This window comes from Dama dama, chromosome 6 (assembly GCF_033118175.1).
Source record: "Dama dama isolate Ldn47 chromosome 6, ASM3311817v1, whole genome shotgun sequence".
In the NCBI taxonomy this organism is placed as follows: Eukaryota; Metazoa; Chordata; class Mammalia; order Artiodactyla; family Cervidae; genus Dama; species Dama dama.
Window position 1 is genome coordinate 27,755,806 of NC_083686.1, and position 17,750 is coordinate 27,773,555.

A 17,750-nucleotide genomic window follows, 5' to 3' on the forward strand; every position below is an offset into this window, starting at 1 on the left:
CCCTGGTACTGCTGCGTCTTCATTAACCATACCGGACTGATAGTTACAATAACCTAAAGCGGTCCACTCAGAGGTTGCTTCTTTGGTTCATTTTGACTTCACCTTAAAATTGAGAGCATATTCCTGGGAAATATCAAATATGTGATGTGTCTGCAAGTATGAGGAGAGAAGGTGTGAGTAACATTCCTTTACTCTCTAGGAAAAATCTGGTGTAGTCAAACATTAATACAGATACCCTTTTTTAAAACTAAATGCAATTTATAGCAAAATAATATTATTAGATTGCATGCTATTTTTAATATTCTTTGCTATCCATATCCTGGGGTATGTCTAACTAACTTGTTGGGGTCTGTCTGTAACCATGATCATCTAGGAAGAATTTCTGTACCCTGTGAACTTGAAATTATTTCCTAACATCTGATGGCACAATCCAAAATCAGTATTAGCTTGCTCCTTACTGCCAAAAATCTCTACAATGCACCAACTCCAACAAGATCCTGATCTTCAGCTATCTTTAGGACAGTTTTTCATAAAGGGTCACAAAATAAATTTCATGTAGTGACCAGTATTTTTTAGAAAAATGAAGTGAGCAGAACGGAACAGAGTGCATTACATACTGAAGGGAAAATATCACTTTGCGGAATGTTTGCTTTATATGTGTATATTAGTTCATTGTGTAAAATGTATTTCTTACTATGGTCACTGTTAAAACACTTGAAGATCTATTCCTCCCCTTACATAAGCCCCTTATACAGTATGTGAGTATATTCAAAATTGATTTGTCATCTTCCCACCACAACCCTCATTTGATTTTTTTCCAAATTTATCCATTTGACTTATTATTCTTAATTCTCCATGTCACTCATTTTTATAAGCTCATAGTAATTTTAATATCTCTTTCTCCTTAACCTCAAGTATCCAATCTGTCCCTAAGTAATTTTGATTCATTCTTTAAATCTCACATTTATCCTTAACCCCAAAATACTGACATAACTCTGGTTCAGGCTCTCACCAAATAATGCCTGAGTTATTATAATAAACTCTTAATTAATATTCATATCTCATCTTTATATATTCTAATTAATCCTAAGACATTTTTTTCCTTGAAATATTTTAATGTTTCCCTGTTACATTTTAACAAATTCCTGGCTCCTTACCTTGGTATACAAAATGTTCAGAAACTTGATTCACTAGTTTATAATATCCATGAAAGCAGAGGCTTTATCTTTCTCCATTCCTTCAATATCCTCAGGGAATAACATAGGATTAGCATGTAACAGATATGCAATAATATTTATTGAATGGGTGAGTAAATGAACAAACAAATAAATGAAGGAATGGTCTCTGGAGCATAATCTTTTACTTCTCTTTCACATATGAGTTCCCCTACTGAGTCAGGAATATTCAGTGTAACATTTTTCACAACTCTATGAAGTATATAACACTATAATGTGTGAGAAGACTGTGCAAGGGGCTGCAAAGTCATCTTCATCTTATCCAGCCTACCCAGTTCATGTCCAGACCAAGGACTCTGCTTATTAGACAGTCTCCCACCATGATGACTTTCCTCTGCTTTCTATTTACATAAATCCTCCTCCTCTTCAGAGCATACCTCAGAACTTTCTCTCCCCCAGTCTTATAGTCTTATCACTGTCTTCTAACAGTTTCTGCTACTTTTATTAGTTCTTAATCTACCTCTTGAATTTTATGGTTTGATTAAATTTTCATTTTTTGTTAAGTGTAAAGATTTGTTCCCTGGTGGCTCAGTTGGTAAAGAATCTGCCTGCAATGCAGGAGACCTGGGTCTGATCCCTGGGTTGGAAAAATCCTCTGGAGGAGGGCATGGCAGCTCACTCCAGTATCCTTGCCTGAAGAATCCCCATGGACAGAGCAGCCTGGTGGGCTACAGTCCATTGGGTCACAAAGAGTCAGCAAAGTAATTGTCGGTAAAGTAATGATGCCTCCTGCCTATAAATGCCATTTAAATTCACCAGAACAACCGGGAGAGAACATAGCCCTACCCATCAACAGACACCTAGTAGAGAACTGTTAAACCCATTAATTAAATTTAATTTTTAAAATGTATGAAATGATTGTAGTGTGAGAAATAGGAAATGTTATTAAATATCCATCTCTAGCAAATTTAAGAGACATACAAGTAATTGCATACATTCTTCCATGTAGTATTTATGAGTATTCACTCACAATGTTTGCTGGGTAAACGAATAAGTAAACAAACAGTTTCTAGTCTAGGGTCTATAAACACTTTGATATACATAAAAGCATCATGAAAGTCCATGGGTTTATTGTCAATACTGCAAATAATAATAATAGGGATTTTGCATTTACTCATGATGAAATTTCAAATATTAAGATCTCAAGTGCCTTTACACTAGGTTAGAACTAGTTCAACTATACTGAAGCACTGCTGGGTGTGTCAGGAGGAAAATGCAGCAGTTTATTTAACAAACATTTATAAAGTGCCTACTGTGTGCCAACCCCTGTTCCTAGCAGTGCTCAGATTAGCTCCTTTGCTCCTCAGAAGAACCTTACAAGGGCAACACTGTTATTATCTTTATTCTACAACTGAAGAAACGGAGGTAAAGTACCTGAGGTTACGTAACTAGCCCAAGGTCAACAGTTACTGAGCAACAGAGCAAAGATTGTGAACAAAGATATGTAGAGTTAATTGGTAATGTCATTCAAAAAATTAGGGCAGTTGTCCTTCACTGAGAGTCCTTAAAAACTTTCATTATACTTGCAAAGCCACATACACTGGCATTGGCAGCAGAAATATTTTTCCTTCAGTTTGAGCTGCAGAAGCTCCCATAAGGATCTACCCTTCACATTTTATGCTTCATTCTTTGTTCTCCTAAAATCAAGTCTCTGTCATAGAGGCCTGGCTTTTTACCTTTCCTGCAAGAATCCCAGAGGCTGCAGCAGCAAGACAGACAACTGGTAGAAGTGACAGTGCAAGATAAGCAGGAAAACAGACAGTGGCAACCACACTGGGGATCAAACACGAAAGTATCCATAAATATTTCAAATTTCAGATGATCCAGCAATAAATTAAAGCTGGAATCTACTATTTTATTTTATTTTACTATTCCAAAAGCAAGCACACAAATCTGTATCTTAAAATATTTTCAATCACTGCTCTTCCACTTCTAGAAGACCTATAGAAAGGATACTCTTCCATAATTCTAAAAGCCAAAGTCCTTCTAAGCCACACAAAGTCCTGCTCATCCTAGGAAGATTGGGTTTGAGGTTGTTTTCAATTTAGTTTTACTAACAATTGCCTTTCAAGCTCAGTGGGTTAGATAAGACATCTGTGGAATTTGTTTGAAGACAAAGGGATGCTCAGATATAAAGCTGCTAGGTTAAGCAGAAGCAGAGTGAACTGGAATGATAAATACAAATACAAGCCATGTGAAGGTGATATAATTGATATTTGCACTTCAACTCTTGAAAGTAAAGTTGCTCAGTCGTATCTGACTCTGCAACCCCATGGGCTGTAACCTACCACGCTCCTCTGTCCATGGCATTTTCCAGGCAACAGTACTGGATTGGGTTGTCATTTCCTTCTCCAGAGGTTCCCAATCCAGGGATCTAACCTGAGTCTCCTGCACTGTAGGCAGACACTTTACCATCTGAGCCACCAGGGAAATCCAAGGTGGCAACCTAAAAAAAAACAAGGTATTTGTGGTAATGTGCATCCTCTCGGTAATAATTATTTGGGAAATTTCTGGACGAGATCATATAGCCACGACATAGAACTGTTACTGTACATTTTTCTCTTTGTTATTTATTCATTGTATTCCCCCTTGTATTCCCCACATATTTCTAGAGTCTCTGTTAGGTACTATATGCGTCAGTATCACGTATTGAGCATAGACTTGGGAACAGATTTCCCAAGTTTAAATGTCAGTCCCACAATCGGTTATATGGAATTAGGCAAGTTACTTCTGCTTTCTCTGCCTTGATTTTTCTCTCCTCCAAACTAGGGATAAAGTTAATTCATGGGATCATTATGAGGGTTAAATTAGTTAACGCATGTCAAGAGTAACAGGGCATCTTTTCATGTATTTGTTAGCCATCTGTATGTCTTCTTTGGAGAAATGTCTGTTTAGTTCTTTGGCCCATTTTTTGATTGGGTCATTTATTTTTCTGGAATTGAGCTTCAGGAGTTGCTTGTATATTTTTGAGATTAATCCTTTGTCTGTTGCTTCATTTGCTATTATTTTCTCCCAATCTGAGGGCTATCTTTTCACCTTACTTATAGTTTCCTTTGCTGTGCAAAAGCTTTTAAGTTTCATTAGGTCCCATTTGTTTATTTTTGCTTTTATTTCCAATATTCTGGGAGGTGGGTCATAGAGGATCCTGCTGTGATTCATGTCGGAGAGTGTTTTGCCTATGTTCTCCTCTAAGTGTTTTATAGTTTCTGGTCTTACATTTAGATCTTTAATCCATTTTGAGTTTATTTTTGTGTATGGTATTAGAAAGTGTTCTAGTTTCATTCTTTTACAAGTGGTTGACCAGTTTTCCCAGCACCACTTGTTAAAGAGGTTGTCTTTTTTCCATTGTATATCCTTGCCTCCTTTGTCAAAGATAAGGTGTCCATAGGTTCGTGGATTTATCTCTGGGCTTTCTATTCTGTTCCATTGATCTATATTTCTGTCTTTGTGCCAGTACCATACTGTCTTGATGATGACACATATTGACACTTAATGAATTTTAGGAAAAGCAGGATGGGACTAGCACAGGCTCTTACTTTTGAGTGTGTTAAAATGAAATTGAACCTATAGACACACAGGCAAGAGCACTTTAACTACGAAGACAAAGTAGCATAGGGCTAAGGGCCTGCAAACAGGCCTTGAGACACTCTGATGTTATCCAGACAGGAAAAGCTATAGAGAGCTCCTCAGAGCAGGGTGATCGAGGTGTGACTTAATCTGGGTCTTAGAATATGGGTTCCATCTGGACATTTTCCTATCCTCATTATTCTGACCATACAGTTTTAAGGGACAAAAGCAAAATCTTAGGACTAGAAAAGTCCTTATAGATAATTGGTTCCACGTCTTTTGTTTTACAAAAAAGAGTATAAAGGCCAGGTAACCAGCTCATCATGCTTCCCAAGTGGTGCTAGCCATAGAGAACCTGCCTGCCAAGGCAGGAGACATAAGAGGCGCGGGTTTGATTCCTGGGTCAGGAAGATCCCCCAGAGGAAGGCATGGCAACCCACCCTAGTATTCTTGCCTGGAGAATCCTATGGATGGAGGAGCCTGGCAGGCTACAGTCCACAGGGTTGCAAAGAGTCAGACACGACTAAAGCAACTTAGCACGCACACACACAGCCAGCTGATCAACAGGTTTTTTTGATGACCTACTACTCCAACAGGTCTTCTCTGACATCCTTTCATAAAGCTATAGCCCTTCACTAGTCACACTCTCTCTCAGTAACTGACTTCATTATCTCCAACTTATCAGTACATATTAGCAATTTATCTATTCACTTGTTTATTTGCTGTCATAGGCTCCTTGAAACCAAGGAATGTATATGTATGTTTTGCTTAATGCTGAATCCCCAGCACCTAGAATGGAGGCTGGACATAGGATATACATGCTCAAAAGAGTAGGACACCGCTGAGCATCTGAGCATATAATATATACTACATCCAGCCTCTCTTCTAGGTGCTGGAGATTCAGCATTAAGCAAAACATAAATATACCTTCCTTGGCTTCAAGGAACTTACATTCCAGTAGAAAAGACAGCAAATAGACAAGTAACTAGATAAATCGTTAATATTATGTACTGATCAGTTGATGATAATAAAGCCAGGTACTGAGAGAGTGTGACTTGTGAAGGGCTACAGCTTTACAAAAGGATGTCAGAGAAGACCTGTCTGAGGGGGTGACCTCAGCTGAGATACCTCTGATGACAAAGAGACAGGCATGGTGAGATTGGGGCTGGGGCACAGGGCACCCAAAGTAAAAGACACAGTCAGTGAAAAGGCTAGAAGAGGTCAGAAGGACTATAGCACAGAAAACAAGGGGCGAGTAGGAGAAGATGAGGTGTGGAGAAGGAAGAAGCTGACTCTCTTGACCTCAGTAAGTAACTTGAACGTTCTTCTGGTGATCGGCCAGAGTCACAGATCAATTCTTAAGCCGCAGCATGACAAGCTCTAACCTAAGCTTTAGCGAGATCACTGTCTGAATGCAATCCATGATGTTGGGCAAGTGTACAGGTAGAGAAGCCAACAGGCTTGACAGTAGCCCAGCGAGTGATGATGGTAGTGTAGATCAGTGGTCAGATTCTGAATACATTTGGGGAGTAGAGCTATCAGCTGTTACTGATAAGTTGGAAGTTAGGTGTGAGGGGGGAAAAAAGACTCAGTGATGACTCTGAGGTTTTGACCTAAAGAACTGAAAGAATTCTGGAGCTGTTTATGGAGATGGGGAAGGCTTGGGGAACAAATGGGGGAGACGATATTCAGGTGTAAGGAAGGTAATTGACAGTTCTGTTTGGCCTTGTTAAGTGAGATATCTCTTAGACACTCTGGTAGAAGTATAACCAACAGTACTTAATAGAGCTGAATATATGGTGAGAATTCACTAAGTAACTGTTGATAGATTATACACACATGTGGCTTTTCAGGTTGCTCAGTGATAAAGAATCATCCTACCAATGCAGGAGAGGCAGGAGACACAAGTTCAATCCCTGAGCGAGGAAGATCTCCTGGAGAAGGAAATGGCAACCCACTCCAGTATTCTTGCCTGGAAAATTCCATGGACAGAGGAGCCTGGTGAGCTACAAGTCCACTGGGTCGCAAAGAGAGGACATGACTGAGCACGCAGATACACATATATGTGACAATCAAAACCAGATTTACCTTGATAAAAAAGATAATAAATTTCTACTTTTACTTATTTGCAGTCCCACTAAGTTGCAAATGGTATTTTTGTGTAATATTGCTTGGTTATCCTTATGAATAATTCATTGGTTAGTCACATACACTCTCTGATTTAATGATACAATACCTGTCTTGGCAACCATACCTATAGATCTTGACCCTACAACTTTAAATATTCTTGTGCAAATATGAGATAGACTTATAGTTGCATTTAATTTGGACGAATTGTTAATTCAAGATCTTTCTTGAGAATATATGTTGTATTGTAATCAATTTGGGGCCTTTATGATATGCACAAAAATATGACTATGCACAGAAATTTCTCCCAAGGATTTTACAAATTAAAAAACAGAGAAAAGCCAAAAAATCTATGATACAAGACATTTAGCCATGAGGGCTAAATAAAGATACAGGCAAAAAGCACTTCTGTTCATTCAAAGTTTGGTTTCACATTTTAATATATAGAAATATCTCATCCTTTAAACTTTAGAAGCACCTCTGACCATAGTTAATTTCTTTTGTGTACAACAAAGCATCCTGTAGAAATCTTTCAATATACTAAAGAATGAAATCATCTAAAGATTTTTTTTAAACTATAACATCACGCCACATCACGTTGAAGGGCAATAACCTGATGTTTCCACTTTAATCCTTTACCACAGATAATTTGCAAAACCCAGGCAGACAGCAAATACTTTACAACTCTGATCAACAAAGAGTGAACTATGTCCATTGAAAAGTATACTCTGGGCAAATGAATTACAGAAAGTCCACACAAAGAAATGACCTCCAGGGAGTAGCCTAGCTTTGGGGAGAAGGAGAAATGCTGAGTCCAGCATTTGTGTTGTCAGTCAGGGAGACCTTACCTGGTAGATATTTAATAAACATCTCATCATTCTATAATGTGGTGACAATGAGCAATTGTGAAGAACTCCAATGGTAAATACAATAAAACAAGCACTAACTTAAAACATAACAGTGACCTAATTTGGAGAGTTTTTTAAACTATTTGTTATGTCTCACATGTTCTGCGGAGTCCCCTTAACACATCAGTGAAGAGGCATTTGTAAGCAACAACCTGGTGAAGTAAAACTAGAGATTCTGGTATCAGTTTTCTATAATACCTGACATCACTTTACCTCTCCCAGTATGAAAAGTCTTAAAAGTATGGCTGTGGGTGCCATGCATGTGAGCGTGCTCAGTCGTGTCTGACTCTTTTGCAAGTCCATGGACTGTGGCCCTCCAAGTTCCTCCATTCATGGAATTTTCCAGGCAAGAATACTGGAGTGGGGTGGCATTTCCTATGCCAGGGGAGTGGGTGCCATCCTACACACAAATTAGCGAAATGATTCCAGGGACATTAGACTTAGTTTGTTTGTAGAAGTTCTTTTTCCCTCTGACCTGCTGTCAAAACCTCATAATGTATAAAATAAGAAACCAGAGCTCTTATAACAACACTCTCATGTTCAGAGAGAAGCAGCTCAGTGCACAGACTGTCTCGGGGTGATCTTCCCTCCACCATTTACTACTTTTTGCCCTTGGACAGGTTACTTCTTTATGCCTCAATGTCCTCAACTGTAAACTGGGGACATGAGTTTGTTTTAAAGGATTCAGTGACTTAATACATGTAACGTACATAGAAGTACCAGACACACAGCAAGAACTCATGCTAAGTTGCTTCAGTCACGTCTGACTCTTTGTGACCCTATGGACCTGAGCCCTCTAGACCCTTCTGTCCATCATATTCTCCAGGCAAGAACACTGGAGTGGGTTGCTGTGCCCTCCTCCAGGGAATCTTCCCCACCCAAGGATCAAACCCACATCTCTTATGTCTAACCGCACTGACAGGCAGGTTCTTTACCACTAGCACCACCTGGGAAGCCATAAGAATTCAATAAATGTTGACTATTATTGCTATATCTTTTATTATTGCTATTGTGTTATAAACACACAAGTACATGTATATGTGGAAATTATGGTGTCCAAAAAAAAAAAAAAAAGGCAAACAAATGGGAATGAAGAGTCCAAGATGTTTAGTAAACAGGATATGCTTTAGGTGTAGAGAGATAAAAAATGCACACAGCAACTCACATATAGCGTATTTTTTTATTACTGGTATGTGCCCAGATGACTCCAGGAAATGTGTGCAAGGTTAACCTACACAATCTTTGTAAATAACTTTTTAACATGCTCCCTGTTTCAAAGTCTTAATATAGTTAAAAGCAGCCAAGATTAATCTGAGATCCCTAAGGGGAAAACATTTTAAAAACCAACAGAAATTTTTTAAATTTCATTTTAGATATACATGTTACATGCCTAGAATAGTGCCAGGCACTGAGCAGGACCCTGATATGAGTGTTAAAACAAGAGTAAAGAGTCAGTTTTGAACTCTGCCACTAACAAGCTGTGACCTTGAAGTGAATTACATTTCTGTCTGTTTTACAGCTACAAATGCAAGAGATAATAGTTACTACCTCTTATTCTTAAGTGTCCTCTGGTGTTCAGCACTTAAAATCTTTCTAATGACTTGTCTCATTATTGAATAGTCTTACTTTATCATTCTCCAAAATGATAGGAGAGACATTTCTCTAAAGATTCTTACCTTTTGTCTTAATCTGACCAAAAACAAATTCCCCAGGATGCCCTTGTTTTATATGAAAATTCCCAAAATTTGGGGGGGCGGGTATTTGTTGACACTACGGTCACTGATTATTTACCAAATACTCACTAACTGAAGATGGTCTGACTCCTTAAAATAAAATATCAGTACCTATGTGGTGGGATAACATTTGATCTAGTAAATTCTCCTTTCTACATAAAATGTTGATTTTTGTCAAAAGTAGTTAAGGTGTTCTGTGCTAAATGCTTTGAAGGAGGCCTATAAAAGGATGGAGAAAGAGTTCTCTTTAATGTTGGCTTCTAAAACTTAAGCTCTTAGAGGAGCTGAAACTATTCCTGAAGTAAACAAAATGTTTGGGAGAAGTGCTTGAGGGAAAGCTTAAGGACAAGAGATGAGACAAGAAATAATTGATTAGGCTGGGGAGAGGAGAATATTAAAAATATGGTCCCTGGCAAATAACATATGAAGGGACTCATATGTGGAGTCTAAAATATGATACAGGGACTTTCCTAGTATCTTTCCAGTGGTTAAGAATCCACCTTCCAATGCAAGGGACGTGGGTGTCATCCCTGGTGAGAGAACTAAGGTCCCACATGCCAAGGAGCAACTAAGCCCTCCTGCCACAGCTAGAGAGAAGCTGGCGCACCATAGCCAAGAGCTGATGCAGTCAAATAAATAAATTTTATAAATGATAAACAAAATGTGATTCAAGCGAATATACATACAAAAGAGAAAGAGACTCAACAGACATAGAAAGCAAACTTGTGATTACTAAAGGGGAAGGGGAAGGGGGATAAATTAGGAGTTTGGGTTAGCGGATACAAACTACTATATACAAAATTTAAAAAGTCCTACTGTATAGCATAGGAAATTTCATTCAATATCCTCTAATAAAACATAATGGAAACAATATGAAAAGAAATATATATACACATATGTGTGTACATATATACACTGAATGTACATATATGTACATATATAAATATACATATATATATATATGACTGAACCGCTTTGTTGTATGCCAGAAACTAATATAACAGTTTAAATCAACTATATTTCAATTAAAAAAAAAAGAATATGGTCCTTCAGAGTCAGAGAGAAAGGCTTGTCTGAAAGATTCCTTTTCTTCAAGAGTGTAGGAAAGATACAAAAAAATTAGTATCTGGAGAAAAGGACATACCCTGCGTTCTACTCAGGAAGGGTTTGGGAGGGAGCAAGACCCTAAAGGGGAATAATTGCAGGGGATGTCTTAAGTTATCCCAAAGTGAGGAAGATGAAAACAACTCTACTGAGGAGGTTCAAAATTGAAATAAATTTCACTTTAAAAATTTAAGGACATTTGCATTCTTACTGCTTTATTTACGAACACTAATACTAATACAAATAAATATGCTAATTTTTCTTTGAAAATTGATCTATATCCCCCAAATTTTTAGGAAAAGTCAGGGGTATCACAAATGCATGATGCATTTAAGAGCCTAAGATAGCACATATAATTTTAAAAATAATTTAAGTGGATTAATTATTCAGACTTGTTTTTGCTATTATTTATAAATCATATAATTTTATGAGGATAATTCTAGTACAAAGATTTTTCAGAAGAAACTGGATATAAGAGCCATATTCAAAATGTCCTTCATCTTGATTAAATTATCAATATCTCTAAATACATGTTTTTTCAATATATAGTCACAATATTACATATATTTGCACATATTCAGAAGCTTCCCTCGTAGCTTGGTAGGTAAAGAAAGCATCTGCCTGCAGTGCGGGAGACTTGAGTTTAAATACAATTTTTCAATAGTTTCTATTAGTTATTTTCTTTAAACAATGGAAGTCAGATTTATGATTCAGTCTGACAACCTGGATTTGTGACATTTCTTTCTGTTTTTATATCACTTTTAAGCATATTCACAGAATTTAATCATATACCATAGTAAGAATTTTTAGATAACTCTTTAGCTAACTTTGAAATATACTAAGCATTTAGTCAGTCATTCCACAAACTTTTAATGAGTGACTACAGAGTACTAGGAATTATGCTAAGGTATAAGCAAAATACCTTGTTACCAATACACCACTGTTGAATAGTCAATAATAAATATTTTCAACATGTAGCTTTTAACACATTTTCATAAAATCTGATGTATGAGTGGAGATTATAGTGAGGCGATTACACTACTAGAATTCTGTAGTTTACAAAAATCTTGGGAAATTAGAAAATTTCATCAACATGAAAAATGCATAGGAATAGCTAATTTATTTTTCAATTACATATCTTACATGAAATTGAAATGAAGCAAAAACTTATCCTCTCATATTCCATTTGATTTACATTATTCATCCATAGTAATATATCAGTTATAGATGTAATTTGACAATTTAGTACTAAATTTTCAGAGGAGAAGAAAGAAGGAAAAAAGAAAACCACACCTTGAAAAATGCATACCAGTTGCAAGATGCTTCCTAATTTTAGAAATGCTACAATGATAAAATAAATATTCATTTTAGATTAGGAAACTAAAATATTTAAAGACCATTTTGAAGTTAGTATTTTATTTCAATTCAGCAGATTCTTAGCAGATTCTACTAAGAATGCAGAATAGAAATTTAAATGGACTACTCCTTGAAAATTAATAGACAACTTTTGTCAAAGAAATATCTAAGTATCACTACTTCAAATAACAAATCTATCTGAACGTATCAATTGTAATCAGAATTTCTCAGCTAATTTTAATATCAAAGATGTCACACATAGCTTCTCATACATTCTATCAATTCTGCATACACATCAAATTCATAGATCATTGTAGTATCTGATGTCCCAATCTCAAAATTCAAAAAATAAAGAAATTTTATAATAAATTGTAACAAATTTTACATTTATAGTAAACTTCCATATACTACTGCAAGTTTGCTATACCAACAGAGAAATTATAGAGTCAATGAATTCAGGATGTATTTTAAATGAATTTAATTTAATTTGATTCAAATTATCACCAAAGATGGTATTCTGGGTGCTGGGAAAAATAAACTAAGAAGTATGTGATATCAGTCCAATTAGAGAATCAATCAAAGTAGAAAAGTATATCAGACCTAATTCATCCACCTAGTCTCAATGACTCTTCCATGTTATATATCGTTTTAAAGGTTGAAATATATGAGAGAACATACAATCAGTCAGTCAGTCAGTTTAGTCACTCAGTCATGTCCGACTCTTTGCAACCCCATGGACTACAGCAAGCCAGGCCTCCCTGTCCATCACCAACTCCCAGAGTTTACCCAAACTCACGTCCATTAATTCAGTGATGCCATCCAACCATCTCATCCTCTGTTGTCCCCTTCTCCTCCTGCCTTCAATCTTTCCCAGCATCAGGGTCTTTTCAAATGAGTCAGTTCCTTGCATCAGGTGGCCAAAGTATTGGAGTTTCAGCTTCAATTTCAGTCCTTCCAATGAATATTCAGGACTGATCTCCTTTAGGATGGACTGGTTGAATCTCCTTGCAGTCCAAGGGACTCTCAAGAGTCTTCTCCAACACCACAGTTCAAAAGCATCAATTCTTCGGCACTCAGCTTTCTTTATAGTCCAACTCTCACATCCATACATGACTACTGGACAAACCATAGCCTTGACTAGATGGACCATTGTTGACAAAGTAATGTCTCTGCTTTTTAACATGCTGTCTAGTTTGGCCATAACTTTCCTTCCAAGGAGTAAGTGTCTTTTAATTTCATGGCTGCAATCACCATCTTAGTGATTTTGAAGCCCCAAAAAAACAAAGTCAGCCACTGTTTCCACTGTTTGCCCATCTATTTGGGGAATACAACAGGTTCTTAAAATTGTCTTAACTCTGAATTTGTTAATACCACAGTAATGAGTTACTAGACAAAGTAACTAGAAACCTAAAAAGCAATACTGAAATATCCATGGGGCTGGCTAGACCTTTTAGGTGACAGCCTGGCTTACAGTAAATGCACAACAAATATTTCATTTATTTGGTGAAGGAGAGAATAAGTGAGTGACTCACTCAACATCCCAAGATCCTCAGTTAAAACATAGGTCTCAGCAGAAGTATCAATTTGTACATACAAAGGACCTTCAGAGTTGCTTGAAAGTAACAGAAACTGTGAATGTTAATCTGCAATTTCTAAAGATCTATCAATACAGATAGGTATTGAATTTAGGAGCAAGACAAAACTGAGAATTAAAATATCGCCTGCTGTATCAGTAAACAAAAGATGTTGCAGCCATCAGGTCTTTAATATTACAGCCTCCAGATGGTGAGCCCTGAGGGAACTCAGGGGAGAGACCAAAGGGCTGTTCACTCCCAAGCCCATCTAGCAGTCAGCTGCTGCAGCCACCAGCAACAGCGTGCCTGAGAAGACAGGATACTAGCCCAGACAGCTGAGGTACATTACCAAAGGAATGATCATGGTAAGCCCAGACCCATGCATCTTCTTATTCATAGAAAAGCACTAAATTCTTCAACTTGGGATATCAGGGTTTCTTTTATGAACTGTAATTTTTTGATGTTCCACCTACCTGGTCTTTGTTGCAAAAACTTCTATACATCCTGGCTCTTCCCTTGCTGCTTTGGAGCAGTCTCTGAGTTACCTGAAATGCTGTGTCTCAGGCTTGAGTTATCAGATTTGTCCACTGAATAAAGCATAACTCTCAACTTTTAGGTTGTGCACTATTTTTTTAAGTCGACATAACAGTAAACTCATTATCTGAAGGTCAACGAGTGACTCAATTGGCTCCAACAAAGAACTAACATAAATCAAAATCTCAGGGAGAAAAGGACTTCCCTGGTGGCACAGAGGATAAGAATCCCCTTGCCAACACAGGGGACGTGGGTTCGATTCCTGGTCTGGGAGGAGTCCACATACTGTGGAGCAACAAATTCATTGTACCACATCTACTGAGCCTGCATGCTCTAGGGACCGCGAGCCATAACTAATGAGGCCCTGTGCTGTAACTACTGAAGTCCGCGTGCCCTAGAGATAGCAATTAGCAACTACTAAGCCTGCATGTTGCAACTACTGAAGCTCACGCGCCTAGAGCCTGTGCTCCACAACAAGAGAAGCCGCTGCAATGAGAAGCCTGTGCACCACAACAAGAGAGTAGCCCCCACTCTCTGCAACTAGAGATAGCCCGCATGGAGCAACGAAGGCCCAGCACATCCAAAAATAAATAAATACATAAATATATCAGTGTGTACCTGTCAGAATAAAGTGTGGAAATTTAAACTGTGGAAAATTCTGAAAGAGATGGGCATACCAGACCATCTGACCTGCCTTTTGAGAAACCTGTATGCAGGTCAGGAAGCAACAGTTAGAACTGGGCATGGAACAACAGACTGGTTCCAAATAGGAAAAGGAGTATGTCAAGGCTGTATATTGTCACCCTGCTTATTTAACTTATATGCAGAGTACATCATGAGAAACGCTGGGCTGGATGAAGTATAAGCGGGAATCAAGATTGCCAGGAGAAATATCAATAACCTCAGATATGCAGATGACACCACCCTTATGGCAGAAAGTGAAGAACTAAAGAGCCTCTTGATGAAAGTGAAAGAGGAGAGTGAAAAAGCTGGCTTAAACTCAACATTCAGAAAACTAAGATCATGGCATGCTGTCCCATCACTTCATGGCAAATAGATGGGGAAACAGTGACAGACTTTATTTTGGGGGGCTCCAAAGTCACTGCAGATGGTGACCACAGCCATGAAATTAAAAGATGCTTGCTCCTTGGAAGAAAAGTTATGACCAACCTAGACGGCATATTAAAAAGCAGAGACATTATTTTGCCAACAAAGGTAGGTCTAGTCAAGGCTATGGTCTTTCTGGTAGTTGTATGGATGTGAGAGTTGGACTATAAAGAAAGCTGAGTGCTGGAGAATTGATGCTTTTGAACTGTGGTGTTGGAGAAGACTCTTGAAAGTCCCTTGGACTGCAAGGAGATCCAACCAATCCATCCTAAAGGAGATCAGTCCTGAATATTCATTGGAAGGACTGAAGTTGAAGCTGAAACTCCAATACTTTGGCCACCTGATGTGAAGAACTGACTCATTTGAAAAGAGTCAAATCTTTCCCTGATGCTGGGAAAGATTGAACGCAGGAGGAGAAGGGGCAACAGAGAATGAGATGGCTGGATGGCATCACTGACTCAATGGAGATGAGTTTGAATAAACTCTGGGAGTTGGTGATGGACAGGGAGGCCTGGCATGCTGCAGTCCATGGGGTTGCAAAGAGTCGGACATGACTGAGCGACTGAAATGAACTGAATTGAACTGGATAAGCAATTCAACTTCGTTGAGTCTCTCAAGTTTCTCACCTATAAAATGAAAGGACAGGTCTGGATGATTCATAAAGTTTTTTCTCCAATTGGATCCCTCTGAAGCCACTATAAAGTGCAGATTTTTTGTTCCATGTCTAAAAACTAAATCCCTAAGAGTAAGGTTGTATAGCATCAGCCAGAGGAAATAAATGTTTACTCCCTCAAACATGAAATAGCATTTATGATGAAGCTTGCTCTAATCACTTTACCCATAAGCACACTTTTAATCCTCACAAGCAAGACAGGTATCATTATTATGTCCAGTTAATAGACAAGGAGCGTGAAGCATCAGGTTAAGCAGTTCAGCTCGTTCCAGAGTACATAGTTAGTAAATATTGGAAACAGGATGCAAACCCATGCTGTTTGGCTTCAGAATCAGTGCTCTTTACACTGGCTATTTCAGACTTGCAGAACTTTTCCAGATTCCCTACACATTAACTAAGGTCAAGGGACAGGATTGACTAGATGTGTGTAGGAGTTTTGGAAGGATATGTGACTTGAAACTGCTGATGTTGCAAATTTAACAGTGGTCAAAAGTAGCCTATCCTTGGGGAAAAAAAAAATTATGATAACCCTGAAGTTCCACCCAACATTATAATGATATTTGCTATTAATTCCATGCAATATTACCTTTAGTTGGAAACATAACTGAATATGATTTAACTTTATATACTATACTTTAAGTCTTGCCATTTACTCACAAATTAAAAAAAAAATAACTTCTTAGACTAAGCATGTATTTTTGTTTGAAGTATGATCCACATAATTTAATTGAACAGGCCCTGGTCTTTTATTCCAGGACTTTGTGATGGTTGTAATAATGCTGTATGTCAATGCAACACAATTTCTTATGTAATGTTAAACAATTATTTCAATGGCTCTCAGAGACAATTAAAATAGTCCAGAGAAAAGGACAAACACAACCAAGGTTAAAATTTGGGTAAGTAGTAGAAGGACATAAAACCTAGTTCTTCTAAGTTGGGGTCTAGAAGCTTTTCACTATCCTAGTCCTCATTTAACATACCTGAAGTAGATAATCAGTTAAAGAATAGAAAGATTTATCAATTACTATCCAAATATCCAAAAGATACATATGTCAAATAAAACATTTTCAAAGCAACATTTACCCAAAGAAAACAAAACTACAAGAACAACAACAAAAAACATGATTTATTCTGTATTTTTGGGCAGGTGAAATAATGAAAATGGGAAATAACAATAACAATTGTTGTTTGATTATGCATTGTAAGGTAGAAAGGCAAGTTTGTCCTTTTAGGAACTTTAAAAGAAAACTGAGAACCAATCACAATAAAACTAGGAAAGAAGAACCTAAGTGAGCTTTAGGAGGTACTTACTGAGTTAATGTGCCTGCACACTAAGCATCTATTAAATGAGTTTTCATGAAATTCAGTCTCAACCAATTATGGTTTATATGGTCTCGTTGAAAAAGCAGTCATTGTTGCAATGCACAAAAGATCTCTTCAATTAAAAACAAGATATCTGATTTATACTGTTGACTTAAAAAAATGCACAATGTGAGAGTTGTGAGTTAAGTTTTTTGGGGCATAAAATGAGGATTGCAGCCCAGGAGACAGCATTTCAGATAGCTCTGAAAAACGGCTCCAAAGAGGAAGGGGGGTAGATCATATACATGTGATTAAGGTGAAAGGGTAATCCATGCAATCAACACATATTTTTCCAGAAAGTTTCTGCTACTCTGATGAAGCTTTATGCTAGCCACGAGGAACAATCATTACCATGAAGGATTTTAGTGCTTTTCTAATGAAATGCAAAGGAGAAAATGAAAGATAAACCCATTTGAATGCAAAGCTCCAAAGAATAGCAAGGAGAGATAAGAAAGCCTTGCTCAGTGATC